The sequence below is a fragment of the Mauremys reevesii genome, linkage group 5 (genome assembly GCF_016161935.1).
Source record: "Mauremys reevesii isolate NIE-2019 linkage group 5, ASM1616193v1, whole genome shotgun sequence".
NCBI classification, from domain to species: Eukaryota; Metazoa; Chordata; order Testudines; family Geoemydidae; genus Mauremys; species Mauremys reevesii.
The window spans coordinates 92,221,985-92,237,191 of NC_052627.1; the positions used below are offsets into that span (position 1 = coordinate 92,221,985).

Here is a 15,207-nt window from a genome sequence, read left to right on the forward strand (position 1 = left end):
GCAGCCTCCATCTCAGTAGGGGAGAGACTGGACAAACCCATGCCAGGTTTTGATTCCTGGCGGGGAGGGTGGGAAGGAGCAGAAGTAGTAGCTTACTGGTGGGAGCTCTGGGACTAGCAGTGGGGGTTTCCTGAGGAGGGGTAATTGGAAGAGGAATCCATGTATAGTAGAGGACTGCTGAGAACAAGTATCTAAATAAAGATAGAAACAGGCTGAACTAGAAAGCGATCCTAGAAAGCTGTGAAGCAGGGTAGATTAGAGTTGAGGATGGGCACTTGCCCATGGTGTAGCGTTCTGGGAATTAAGCCGAGAGCAGAGGTCTGGGCTCCTGTATGGCACCACCTAGAGGCAGTGATAAAATCCCCAGAGATGAGAACGAAGGACTTATTCTCCGTTATGTAGGGGTAAAGGGATTGTGAAAACATCTGTGACTGTGGGACAAGGACTTAACCTGGGGAGGGCAGGAAGAACTGTGAAAGCTCTAGTGACACTACAGGACTAGTTAGCTCAGGGAGGGCCATGATCCACTGAGCCCTGCTGCATGGACTGATACCCATATTGAAGGATGAGAGATTTTTTCAGCCTAAGGAGAGCAAAAGACTATTCAGGTCCTGCAATAAGGGGATACCGAGGTCTCTGCAACCACAGGGGAAGGACCTAACAGTCAGACAGAGACTAGGCAGAGAGCTGTGACCCAAGGAGGGTGAAAGATATGGTGTGATATTTGAACTTTAGCTCAGAAGGAGAGAACTTTGGTTTTGGCTGGAGGGCCAACATCCCAAATCACCCTACCAGTGTGGGGAAACTGAGCCATAGGCATGCAACTGGTGATGGCAATAAGTAAAGCCTACCCTGTAACACTAATCAAGAGAGAGCACCAATGGTGCAGACAATGTCACTTCTCCCCATGACAGGACTACGTTGGATCTATGTGCTGAAAGATTTTCAGAGAGATGGCTGGAGCATGAAACAGGAAAGTGGTGGGTTCTCTTTTGGCTGCTTTCAGAGGAATTTTCAAAGTTTAGGACAGGCAGTGCTAAGGACTCAGCAGGAAGCCTTGCTGAATCTAGGTGACGAATGCTGGGTTATAGACATAAACCACAGAGATCCAGGAGCCCTGCAAGATGGTAACAAAGGTGCTCAGATGAATGTTGGCAATTCCTTTCTTCATTTTTAATTGCCGTGCCTACAGTGTCTGCAGGATAAAGGGCTGCTGCTATACTACATGTTCATTCAAGATAGATATATTTATAAATATGAAAAACCATGACCGGAAATACCTTTTACCATCAGCATCTCAGAACACTAAACATCACACTGACTGGGGGACTCAGTAACTCACTGTACAGAAAGATCTCCTGGTGTGATCTCTTAATGAGATATGGGACAAGGATATGGAAAAAAAAGGTCTGACTGTGAAATTGCCAGAAACAGAGGTACTCTCCTGATTTTTTTTTTTAATTTGATTTTTTTTGAGGTACACAGAGGGGGAAAAAAAGTCAATAAGGTTGCCACCTGTAGAAAAATAGACTCATCAGAGCCCCACCAAAAATCAATTGCATATCATATTCAACCAGTCACCTGCTAAATTTGCCCTCAGATTGTTCAGTATCTGAGTGCTGAACCATTACAATATCAACAGTACTTGAATTACAGCTGCTTTGGTGAAAAAATAAACAAAGTTTTTTAAAAATAATTTTATAGGTGATGGGTCAAAATACCATTGCATGAGTGGAAGGCTCAGAGGACTTTGATAAAATATTGAACCTTTTACCTCTGGGTCATCGGGCTGGCCATGACTAAAAGGCATCACTATTGTCATGCAATGAGAAGGTGATTCTCAGACCTCTTCCTAAAGTCTCCAACAGAGGTACCAACATCACATTTAGTACAGCTTTAATTGTCAGCTGAGAAAAGAAGGAAAGATTGATTAGGCCTAAGGAATGAACTACTCTTTCACCCGTACAGGTAGTCTCTTCACTACTGGGTTAAGGCAACTACATGGGACAATGTGTAGAACTGTTTGTGCTGCACCAATTCTGTGGATAAATTAGAAGAATTCTGTCCCCTGGGCTGTCAATCAGGCATCGATCCTGAACACTACGTTGACACTGAAAACAAAGGTTTTACAGCTATACTAGAGCTGGAGTCATTTGCACACCTGAGTTTCTTAAAACATTTTAAAAACATTAAAAGGGATTAGATTAACTGCTACATCTTTAGGAAACTACATGAAGCCAAGCCACATGATTCTGACTGGCTCTAATGGGCGTTTCACTACTAAAACCACTGTTACATTTTTTAAAAATGTACATATAACTCCTATAAACTTAAGCACTTATCTCTTGTTTGACCTGTGGATTCCTGAGATATTCTAAAACTGCAATAGAAATACCAGAGTTATAGTTGAGAAGACAGGACCAATGTAGCATAGTACTATTAAGGCAGATGTGTTAATGTATGAGTGCAGTAGCTTAAGTAATTTAGCCAAATCATGTTGGTTTTAATTCAGCATTTGGTTATTTGTGTAATTTTACCCATTCAGTAGTGACCTTTCACTTGGAGGTGTTGGTAGTTAATGAAATTGAGTTGTCTTACTGAAGATAAGTTATGCCTTGAACATAGTCAACTTTGCTTTTTAGCAATACATTCTAGCAGAGTACACGGATTGCTCTTAAAGTTGCCAATTGTTCCTTGGAGTAGAGGGAAATAAAACTACTATATTTAGAGTATTTCTCTAAGGAACAATTGGCAAGTTTTAATGGCAACCATTCTAACAAGGTAAAAGTATACTGAGCTTCCTTGAAAATCCTATAAACAAATATAAAACTCAATGAAAACAACATAAATTGGGTAAGAATTTGATAGTAAAAGCTGTACTGTTTTATAGCCTTGAACTTTGTTGCATTTTAGTCTGTAAATGCTTTTTCAATATATAAATGACCATCATGGGCTCAGCTAAGATGAATATGCTTATAGCACCAACTTGACTCCTCAGCAGATACAGCAAATGTCGTCATAAGGATGTTACTGTCCCCAAAAGAGATAAGCATAAGGATGAAGAACTGGACTCGAACTCAGACAAGGTTAGACTCATTCTTAGATGCACACGCACATCATGAGGAAAGCTTTTGATAATCTCTATTTGGCCAAGGGACCATGCCCATTCTTTCTGGACAACTATATGGCAGCTGTACTACATGCATTTATCACCTTTAGCTTGACTACTGTGACTCACTCTGCCTGAGGTTTATGACCTAGGCTACAAAGAGGCTACAGCTCATGCATAATGTGCCAGCATTCCTGGCTGAGAGACAGTCTGAACACTTCCCTTAAACCTGTGCTCTGCTCACCCCCTGTTTCATCCTCCTTTTGTTCTGGATCCACGTTAAGGTCTAGGTATTGATTGACAAGGCTTGAAGCTGACTGGGGCCAGACTAACTCAAGAACTGTATTCTCATCCACGACTCACATAGAGCACATTGGAGTTGATGCAAATAACAAAATCCAGAGTGAAGCTATCGAGAACTGGAGGCACAGAATTCTCACCATAAGGCCTCATAGGCTATGGAACAAATTATCAGAAGAGAACAAGCTGATCCCAAGCCAAGCAAGGTTCAGGACAGACATGTCTGTGCACTGGTCTTCCCAGAAAGATGAGCCTTCAGAGTAGTGGCACCTCTCTGTTTCTCAGATTTTTATGCACCCAACACCCTTTCAGTAATAGCATCCTATAGAGTGCTGAGCTCCTTTGTGGAATTTCCTATAATCTTGTGTCAAAATCAGTGGTTCTTTTATAGATAGGGATAGAGAGAAAATGTAATGAGAGGGAAGTTGGAGAATGGAGCTGTAAAGGTGTGGTGTCAATGTCAAGTAAACCTCCTTTGAGGGGAGAGAGTGTAATATAGAAAGAGTTTTTGTATTGCTTTGTAAATCAACACCAGGACCTTGATTTGCATCTGAAATAGGATGAGGATTCAGGGATGTGGAGTACGGGTGTGAGAGATGTCTCAACCTCTCTAACCACTCAGTGATAGACTTGAAGGTGGCAATTTTGCAACAAAAAAACCTTCAAAAACAGACTCCAAAGAGAAACTGCTGAACTCGAATTAATATGCAAATTAGATACAATTAACTCTGGCCTAAACAGAGACTGGGAATGGTTGGGTCATTACACTAATTGAATCTATTTCCCTATGTTAAGTTCTCCTCACACCTTCTATGGGCCATCTTAATTATCACTTCAAAAAGTTTGTTTTCCTCCTGCTGATGATAGCTCATCTCAATTGATTAGACTTTTCCTGTTGTTATGCATACTTCCACCTTTTCATGTTCTCTGTATGTATAAATATCTCCTGTCTGTGTATTCCATTCTATGCATCCGAAGAAGTGAGCTGTAGCTCATGAAAGCTCATGCTAAAATAAATTTGTTAGTCTTTAAAGTGCCACAAGTACTCCTGTTCTTTTTGCGGATACAGACTAACATGGCTGCTACTCTGAATCCAGCTAGGATATGTGCCCCTGCATTATGCATGGCCTCTGTGTCCCGTCCCCCCGCTCCACCCCCCCATCGTACTTCAATAATGGAGTGACACCATCAGCGTGGTTGATGTTAATGCACTCCAGTCTTTGCACTGCTTTTTTAGGAGCAGTTCATTGTCCTTGATTGTTGTTTGATGCTAACACCTAATAAGCATTGACTAGTGCAAGAAACCAAAGAGAACCATTTAGAGCAAATATTTGGAAGCAATTAAAGGAGCTGTGAAACATTACATATATCGTTACTTCTTGCAAAGTATTTATTATCTAGCTGTGACAGGTGTCCTCTAACCATGGCAGTAAGTGTATCCATGATTTGTACTTCCTTGACTTAATAACATGTCTTTCATAAATCATAACAAGTTATGATATATTTAACTTCTGTCTTCTGTTGAAAAGTTGGAGTATAAATGCCCTAGTGACCACTTACTGTGAAATATTAGAAAACCAGTATCCATGTTTAAATTCTATTTTTATCCCAGTGGGAGAATCTGTATTACACAGTTAGTACAGCACACCAATTATAGTGTGCAAAGACTATATTTTGCTACTTGCTCTGTATCATGCAGTGGCACATTAGCCACTGGGCCAACGGGGCCCATGCCCCTGAGTCCTGGCCAATTGGAGAGCTCCAGAAAAATGGGCCCCTGACCCCGTTTCCCAGCAGAAGTGCTGGGTAGATGGAGTGGGGCAAGCCCCTGTGCCTCGACCCTGATCCCTGGCACTCCTGCAGGGTGGGGAGAGGCCCCCACTTGCTCTGGCCCAGAACCCCTCAAAAACTTAATCCATCTCTGGTACCACGAATTGATGTGTGGAAATAAAAACAGATACTTGAGACTTACACAGAGCTGATGGTAAAGTCGAGGGAATAATTTACAAAGAATAATTATTCACAAATGTTACCCTTTCCCTCTTTATAAATTGTTCATGAACAGTTCATAAATTTCTCAAGTGAATTCATTATGTGGAATTGCACATTTCTTCAGGAAATAATTATTGATCTGCAGATCATTTGCATACAGTTTATTGAAAATATTTGCAATTTGTGCTGCTGTTCTCGTAAGTTGTGTGATTACTGAGTGGATCACTTAGGCAACCAATGAAAATAGCACAAATTGTGAATTTTAAGATCAGCACACACTTAAATTAACTTTCCAGATAAGGTTAGAACAGCTATTGACAGAAGAATATTTTAGCAGTGTCACACATCATGACAATAAATGTATTACTCTTTAACAGACACACAGATCAATAAACATACATATAGTGACTGGTTATTATGGCTAGATTAAAAATTCAACTGAAACTGAGTATACACATTGCTAGTTAACTTGTGCTTGGCAATTGATCTACAACCATCTTCACAAAGATCTAAAAAGAAAATAAGCATATATCTTTTATCAAATCTTGTTCAAGTGGCCAGAGAAAGTTCAGTAGTTTTCCCCCAAAACTACTCACATCAGTTGTCTTCAAACATGAAGAAAACGAGCTTTACAAAGGAGTTTATTAGTGTTGTAATGACTGAAGATAGAATTCTTAACAAGTCTTACTACAGCCCAGTAAATAGGGGTTCAAGTAGGCCAGTGTTGTGGGTGAAGCTTTGTGAAAACACACAGCACTTTTAACAGTTATCACTCTTGATTTTTGCATATTATAACATCCAATGTAGTATTAGCAAGACTGCTGAACGGTGATACTCACACTATCCTACCTATCTTGTCAACTAGATAATTTAAGGAGATGCTCTCAAGACAAAGGACAAATAACTTCTGGGGAATGGTGGTACTGAATGATAAAATGGAGCAGTTGGTTTGTTGGCCCCAAATGACATGAGCCAATGATAATGAAATCTGGCCCTCTAGAGAGCATAATGTAAACTATCAGACAGTTCTTCCAGATATGTGACTGAATAGTTGCATTTCTACATCACTCTGGCCTATGCAGAGCAACACTTTCAGCATTCTAGCATGATGAATTTTCATCATGTAGAGATGCTTGACTTCTGAAGCCAGTGATTAAAGAGAACTGCAGTGTGCCTGGTAGTAAAATCAGGTGAACTAAGACTTGGAGCTAGGGATGTGATTCCCAGATCTTATTGCTATACTAGCACTAATTGTCATCAAGCTAAAGCACTAAACATAGTACTGTTGCTGTGGTAGTATGAGCAATATTGAGCAGTGGCATGGGTTAGCTGCCCCAAGTACAAACCCACCCCCGACCCCAGGGGTACATACTCAGAACAGCTAGTCCATGCCACTGCTTATTGCTGCCCAGGCTACTATGGCTTCACTACTATTTAAGGTGCTGGAACAATTTTTATAATTGGGGTTCTGAGAGCCATTGAACCAAACTGTAAATCCTATATATATAATGGAAACCATTTCAAGCCAGGGAGTGCAGCACCACTGCCAGCGCCTATGTTACTATTTTTAGCATGCTAGCTCAATGATAGCTAGCTTGAGTAAGTCTCTGTGAGTTGGTGTAGATATAGCCTTAGGGTCTTCTGTTCCTAGCTTTAAGAAGCTACAAAACTAATAGTACTTGAAAGACCAAAATGTTTTTATTTGTATTGCCTTGTGAGCATATATAAAAAGAATTCAAAACATTGTGGCAACTGTGATGAATTAGAAAGTAAGGGGGGATATAAAGTACAATTAGCTTTTAAAAAGTGAACAGTATTACTGCTTCAGATACAATGAAATAGGGGGGAAAAACAAGGAACATTCCTAAACTTTATTTTTTGTAAAAACAATGAGGAGTCCTTGTGGCACCTTAGAGACTAACACATTTATTTATTTTTGTATTCTTTTGTATTCTTTAAGCTTGCATCTTCCTTGCATCTTGCATTCCTTAAAACAGCCAAATATGAGAGAGTCAATAAATGTGACTTAATGGTTAACTGTTTTAGTAAATTGATCTGTATTTTCTTTCCAAAATCCAAACATGCGCTATAACAATATACTGCTTTTCTTTTCAGTAATTAAACCTGAAGTTATACTAGCTTTCCATTTTAAGCCCATCCCCTCTAACTTAAGCAAAACCATCTGAAACCATTTTCCATATGGTTTCAAATATCATATTACAAGGAAAGTCAAAGATAGTGACATTTAATAAAAATATTTTTCACCACTTGAAAACTTGCTCGTATCTCAATATTTGCCCCAGAGACTCAATGGACTGGACAGCCCTCCCATAGAAAAACTCACACAAGGTTGCTCTGATGAAGGAAATCTCTGCAACAGTCCCTTCAGAATTCTGATAATTCACTGGTGGCATGGGAAGACTGCTGGTTGCAACTCATGTAGATTAGATAAAGAGGCCAGCCCGGAATCCATGCAGATCCTGGAGTATCTGTGAGATACCAGAGTCATATCTGCAAAAGCCCTCTGTTTCTGCAGCTGCTTTAGCCTCTGGTACTGCCTCTCCATATTGGCAATATATCTCCATGCTTAAATGAACATAAATGCAGTTACGGTTATCCAAACAATAGTAACTGTCAGCCCATAACTATAGCTGAATGCCACCCAAATACTAGAATCACAATATGCAATAACCTAGTTTCCATTTGCAAGAGAGACACAGAAATCTAGCACCCTATACTTAATTTTATACCAGCGCTAAAGAAACAGGCAAAGACCTTTTCACACTGCAAATGGAAGACAGAGCTACCATAAATGGAGACTCTAAATACCCTTTAGAAACAGCTGCTGTTTGGGTACCTGCAGATACAGTTAATTTACAAATGTATAGTTTTCTGGATTTGCTACATACATGGTGCTAGGTGCTGAGCTTTAGACGATTCTGGCCATATATTCCAGCCTTCATTATGTCCATACGTGAATGTCTTGTGAATAAAGTTTGGGAGATATTTTTAATGCCCTCAGGAGATATACCACAAATAATTGGTGGAATGGCAGTGGATTCAGCAAATGGCATAGTGTACCACAGTGTTCTTCATTGCAAGGCCTGTGAGCCAGTGGCAGCTCCCATCGACCCTAAGTGTAGCTCCTTAAGTTCCCTCTAAGTTGTGCAGCCGCATGACAGGCTATAAATAGCCGTGCATCAGCTCTAAAGGGCCATGCAGCAGGGACCTGGAGAGGAGAGAGGTCGGGAGTGGGCGGGAACTGGGGAGGGGAGCAAGCTGGGGCTTGCAGGGCTGCTGTGGGCCTCTCCCCTGACTCTGAAGCTCCCTGCTGCTCGCAGGAGGCAGAGAGGGCCCCGTCCCCTGGAGCTCCTGTGCTGCTGGCAGGGAGCAGGCTGGGGGGAGTCCTCCGGCCCCACCCCCGGGGCAGCCTGCCTGCACCCCAAACTCCTCATCCCTGGCCGCACCCCAGAGCCCACACACCCAGCCAGAGCCCTCACTCCCCCGACAGATCCTAACCCTCTGCCCCAGCCCTGGGCCCCCTCCTACACCCCAAACCCCCTCATCCCCAGCTCCACCCTAAAGCTCTCATCCTGCGCCAGAGCCCTCATACCCACACCACACCCTCTGCCTTACACTGGGCCACCTCTCGCACTCCGAACCCCTCAGCCCCACCCCATGTGGCTCTCACATTGAAGGTTTTTTGCCAAAGTAGCCCCCACTTCAAAAATAGTGAAGAGCACTGGTGTACCAGATGGGGAGTGGACTTGTGTTGGATAGCATCAATAACATTCTCCATTTATATTTGCTTAGAGAGTCAGTTAGTGAACTGACACACTGGTTTAATCAGAACAGCAGTTCTCGAGAGAGTATATTGTCATTCATTAGGCGGACTTCATTCTTATCAAGATACTAGTAAGTTCATCTTTTTTAGCAGTCTGTGATAAGCATACAGTATATTTACATGATAAGGAAGGCTAAACAGGTTGGGATAAAATTAAAAAGCAATTTAACTTCCATCTAAAGCTTGAACCAAGTATGAACTGAATCTTTTTTGATGTTGAAAAAAGTTCAGCTGATGATCTTTCCCTGCACCATTATTTTTCTTTTTCTCATGTCTCTATCCTTAGTGATTCTGGCTGGAACAGTAAGTGCCCATAGTATTCAGAGAGAACAGCTTCCCTGTTAGCCCCTAATGAAATAAGGCCAGAAAGCTAATCAAATATTAGCCTCTTGAGAGCATCTTTAATCCATGAAACAATTCTTACTTCTATCTTCTCGTGACACTTTCCATCAAGAATGGAAATGGGAAACATCAACCAAGGTGGTAATCTCTTTAGGGCAGGCACTGTCTCTTTACTAGATATATGCAGTGTTGTTGTAGCCTTGTTCGTCTCAGGCTATTAAAGACACCAGGTGGGTGAGGTAATATCTTTTACTGGACCAATTTCTGTTGGGGAGAGAGACAAGCTTTCAAGCTTACACAGAGAGATGGTTTTTACAGCACATAGCAAATGGAGCCAGATGCCTTACAGAGGCCTCTATGTGCTACAATTATTAATTATAAATCTCCTTAGAAGTCTGTTCTCATGAGACTTTTGGCCCTGTTTTGCAGACTCAAGATGCTGAGGTGCTTTTCCAAAACTGATCCAAACTATCTGAACTTTTATGTGCTTATTCAGGCAAAATTTTTGAATCTCGTGTGGTTTGCTCCATTCTAGTCTCTACCTTATCTTATTTGAAAATACAAATCTTTGAATAGATGTTGCCCCTGATATAGGCAATGTTGGTAACAATGCTCATATTTCAGGTTGCCTGACATGTTCCATTACAAGACCATTTTCTCTGTTGTTTATACCTTTGCCAGATTTTAAACATTTGGGCTGAACATTTCCCTTCAGAGTATCTCTCAGGCTGAATTGTTAAGAAAATTTTAGCAATAGTGGGTCAGCCACTTCTCAGAATAAGGTTGGGGAAAAAATGTCTTGTTTTGACCCCTTGAATTTTTTTCTCAGCCTCTTAATTGAGAAGCTCTAGCTTCTCCATACTTCGGAGAATTGACTTGAAATTTGGCTGGGGTGTGTCTCACTGGTGTCAGGGATGTGCCCTTTTCTGTTCCCATGAACTGGTGTCCAAATGTGGCCAAATTAAGAGCCTCTGAAAAATGTCAATGCACACATGCTCAGCAGAGACTTGATACAGTTTGGTAGCTGAATTCTCCGATTCCATCTGAATTGCTCCTTCTGGTTGCAAGGGCTGCTGTGGTGCTGGGCACAGAATTTGAGAGCAGGGAGACTGTGTCATCTATGATGTCAATTCTCCCTCTGCTAGCACCCAGGCATCGTGGTTGAGAAGAAGGAAACAACCTGACTGGCATGCAAAGGCATGATGTGTCAGGGAAGGCAACTGGGATATGGGAGTGGTAAAAGGTGAGGATGTGGGTCTGGACCATGGTGGGGGAGAGACTGGATTAAGACTTCAATGGGTGGGGCAGAAAGGATCAGACTTGAGGCGGACAGGGACAGCAGAGTCTAACTACTAGAGTACACTCTCCTCGTAACCTGGATTAAAAGTTGGAATTCTTGAGTCTCAACATTTCTTTGCTGTCCGCAAATAACTGTGACAACCAGTGGGCAAAATGTGTGCCTTATCTCTCATTAGTGGCTGGTGCACAGAGAAGATGGTAATCTACTACTGGTACCAGTTACTCTGATAGTAGCTTAGTGACAGAGGTCTGTGCTGTGGGTCTAAAGGGTTTAAATCTGCTATTGAGCCAACACAGGTCCACACACTGTAATTTGATAGGGAGTGTTGAGTTTTCTTTTCTCAAAATCTAGGAAACTTTATTATACAAAACCATGCATCTAAAGAACGTTAAAATTATAAAGTCAAGCACTCAAAAATTAGAAAACACCAAAATTAAATTTGCCTGGGCCACCTTAATTCAGCCACCTTGTGTGTATGCATTATGATACAGACTTTAATTACCTATCATATACTGTTTGTTCCACAAAGCAATGCTGACCTGGAGAGTTGAATTCTATCCTTGTCTCAGACACAGAATTCCTATGTGATGCTGGACAAGTCACTTAAACCAAACTTTTCACAGGTGATCACTAATTTTTTGGACAAACAGGTTATTTGCTAAAAATGCAGTTTTGGTTGACCAGAAACTATTTGGGAATTTGACCCAATTAGGCTTGATTCGGGGGGGAGGGGGAAGCTTTCTAGGGGCAGCTTCAGGAAACCATGTGTGTGTCTTAGTTTAGTGGTTATGACACTAGATGGGAGACCAAAGTTTGTATCCCCATCTGGAGCAGGGACTTAAACTAATAAATCGCCACTCCAAGGTGAGCACCCAAATCACTAGGCTATGCAGGGGTATGAGTGCTGTGCTCAGTCTTTCCTGTTGAAGCTGTTCCACTTTGGCCCAATGATTATTTATATATTTATAGCCTGATGTTTAAAGCACTCACCTAGGAGGTAGATGTGGATTCAAATCTTATCTAGGGCTGATTCGGAGGAAGGACATGAAGTAGACTTGTGTGACCCAAAATAGTCTTCTCCAACTTGATGACAAATTCTAAAAATAAAAATCAGAAATGAACTGAATATTTTTTTCTGATTTGTTTGCTTGCTGAACCAAAAAACTGTATTGTTCACTATAGGCCTGCTAAATATATTAAACTAACTCTATACAATGTGATATGCAACTGCTTCATACCTTGTATAGCCTTTTGCACTTGTACAAGTGGTAGTAAAATGCAAACATTTTGATCTGGCAGTATTTTACACCCACTTCGCATAAGTGTAAATGCTTTCATGTGATGCAAGGCAATGGTTAATCAGGTCCATAATATGACTTTCCTACTGCAAATCAGAATAACTAATAATGTAAATGTTTGATATCACAGTATTTGTAAATATCTCATTCCCAATTGAAATAAAGCCATTGTAGAAGAGTGTACTAGCTACTTTAAGAGCAGGCAACACTAGCCCTCTTTTTTTACAGGTACTTGGCTATTTATTTTAAAAAGAAAAAACCTGGACAATGTAATTCTCCAAGAAAGAGGCAGCACGTGACTTCTAGGCTATATAAAGGCAAGCCTGTGGCTCAGTAGAAGAAAAGACTTCCACAAGTGAAGCTTAGAGATACACAGAGGAAAAGTGTGTACTCCAGGAAAGGGGCTGTGGGAGAAGGCCTATGAGGAGGTAGGAAATTGAATGACCACAAGAAGGAAAAAATAAACAGGGCAAGAATGAGCACCTTTGAATATCTAGGCCCCAGGTAATGTACTCAGATGCATGTGCCTAGGGCCTCATGGCATTGTCATAGCTAACTCTATCTGTCCTTTACACCCTTATGCCACATGTAGTGAATGGGGATACTTGTCAGTGCATTTTGAATGTGTACTAGGCACACATGAGTGGTGATAGCCTAACTGCCCAGTGAGCTAGCTCCAAAGGGCAGGGGAAGAAGCTGGGGAAACAAGACTGCCTTATACACCTGAGTCCATCTCAAACAATTTTCTTACACTTTAGCATCATCTACAAATATTGCAGCTGTGACATGCACAAGGCTAGTCTCATCAGATGGAATGATGGGGCAAAATAAGCTTGTTAAACATTTTCCCTTTGAAAAGCACCTTTCCACGGATTTCCCCTGAGCCACTGGGTTGGATGCACTCTGCATCCCTGGTCATTGATAGCTGAAGCAACATCCAACTCACATAATGATGAGTCTGTCTTTCTCTTTCAGTTAAGGCTGACCAGTAGTCAGCAAGGGCAGGGAGAGTGGACAAGAGAATTGGGTGTGGGACAAACTGACATAGTCTGACCTTATGCAGACTAAATCCATCCCCTTAATTTTCAGGCACAAAGGCTCCCTGGAGACCAGCAGCTTGATCCTTAGAGAGGAGTTTCACTGTTTGGGGCAACTGCACCTGTATTCTCCCTCTACAGTCCAACAAGGGCATCCATTCTCAGGCTTCTGGCTCCCCAGCTGTCACCACTCTTGGGCAGAGATCCATATCTCTCCTCCTCCTGACTAGGGTATTTCCAGGCTGCAGATTGTGAATTCCTCAGCAAGTCAGATTGCCTAAGCAATCTTGCTTTGCCTTCCTTTCTTAGAGGCTCTGAACAGTTGTAATTGTCACAGTTATCATCCAGCTCTCTCTAAGCAAGCATATTTATTCTTAAGGTGAAAGCATTACTAAAAATGATAAAAGAGCCTACCCATGCTAATAAGCTTACCAGAGATCACCTCGCCTCCAACAAGGGATCTGGAAGTGATCATCAAGGGGTTTTACTGTTAAAAGATCATAACAGCTTTGGCTCAGAACAGAGAATCATCAAATTTGTGTATTTCTAGTGATGTTCCACAGGGAGCTGTTCTTGGTCCTCTGCTGTTTAAATCATTATTAACAACCTAAAGGAAAACATAAAATCATCACTGATAAAGTTTGCAGATGACACAAAAATTGGAGGAGTTGTAAATAAGGACTGGTCAATGATACAGAGCAATCTGGATTGGTTGCTAAGCTAGGCACAAGCAAACAATATGATTTTTTAAATATCGCTAAATATAAATGTGATTGCTGCTGGAATACCATGTCCACAATTCAAGGAAGATGTTGATTAATTGGAGAGGATTCAGAGAAGAGCCATGAGAATGATGGAAGGGTTCAAAAACCTGCCTTATAGTGACAGATTCAACAAGATCAATCTATTTAGATTAACAAAGAGAAGGTTAAGGGTTGATATGTGTAATGAGGGGTGTGGCCTCCCTCTGAGATTGACAGGGAGGAGCCATTCTTCCCCTCCCCCCCAGTGGGCAGAGCCAGAGAAGCCACACCCACCCTACCAGAAGCAAAAGGGTGGGAATGGAAGTTTAAACGATGGGCCTTGCTGCTCAGTTGTGCGAGAGCCGGAGAAGGAAGCAGACATCTCTCATCTTCTGCTGAGCCCTGCTCCCGAGATGGAGCTCTACCGCACTGAGGACCCAAAGAGGTGCTGGGACTGCTGTTGGACCAATACCCGGAGAGCTACTGGGGCTGTTGCTGAATGTATACCCTGGGGAAACAGAGAAATCCCAGGAGACAGAGGTACACTCCAAAGGGGTAGTAGGAAGTAGCCAGGGATACCAGACAATAGTTCAGTTGGATTGCCAGAATTCAAGTCAATATGTTTTGACAGGATCCCCGCTGACCAAGTGGCGGAACCATCCACCACTGTTAGAGCCCTGGGCTGGGATCCAGTGGAGTAGGGTGGGCTCGGGTCCTCCTACCCCTGTGGCAGCCTACCCACTTTATGAAAAGAGGCCTTCGTTTGTCCACTATCTGCCTGAGCCAGAGGGCCAGAGCCCCCCAGGATTGCTAATTCCCCATTGAGCCTTGCCTTTATAGATATGTGGTAGTGAGGGGGCCTGGCCTCCCACCAAGACTGACTGACTGGGAGGAACAGCCAGAGACCCTACGACATGCTTACAGTCTATAAGGACATACATGGTGAACAGATATCTAATAATAGGCTGTTCAGTCTAGCAGAGAAAGGTATAACATGATTCAATGGCTGGAAGTTGAAGATAGACAAATTCAGACTGGAAATAAGGCATAATTACTCTGACCTTAAAAATTAAGTATTGGAACAACTCACCAAGGACTATGGTGGATTTTCCATCACTGACAATTTTTAAATCAGGGTTGGATGTTTTCCTAAAAGATATGCTCCAGGAATTATTTTGGGGAAGTTCTACCGCTTATGTTATACAAGAGGTCAGACTAGATTGATCACAATGGTCTCTTCTG

General features: G+C 41.9%; 1 long non-coding RNA gene across 1 annotated transcript; it reads right to left on the minus strand.

Moving 5' to 3' along the window:
* Positions 1-7,622: 7,622 nt before the first annotated feature.
* Positions 7,623-13,777, minus strand: LOC120405739. The gene is made up of 3 exons (XR_005598815.1): positions 13,655-13,777; positions 11,878-11,984; positions 7,623-7,987 (listed from the first exon to the last, which is right to left on the minus strand). It is a non-coding gene; the product is annotated as an uncharacterized LOC120405739 (long non-coding RNA).
* Positions 13,778-15,207: the final 1,430 nt, after the last annotated feature.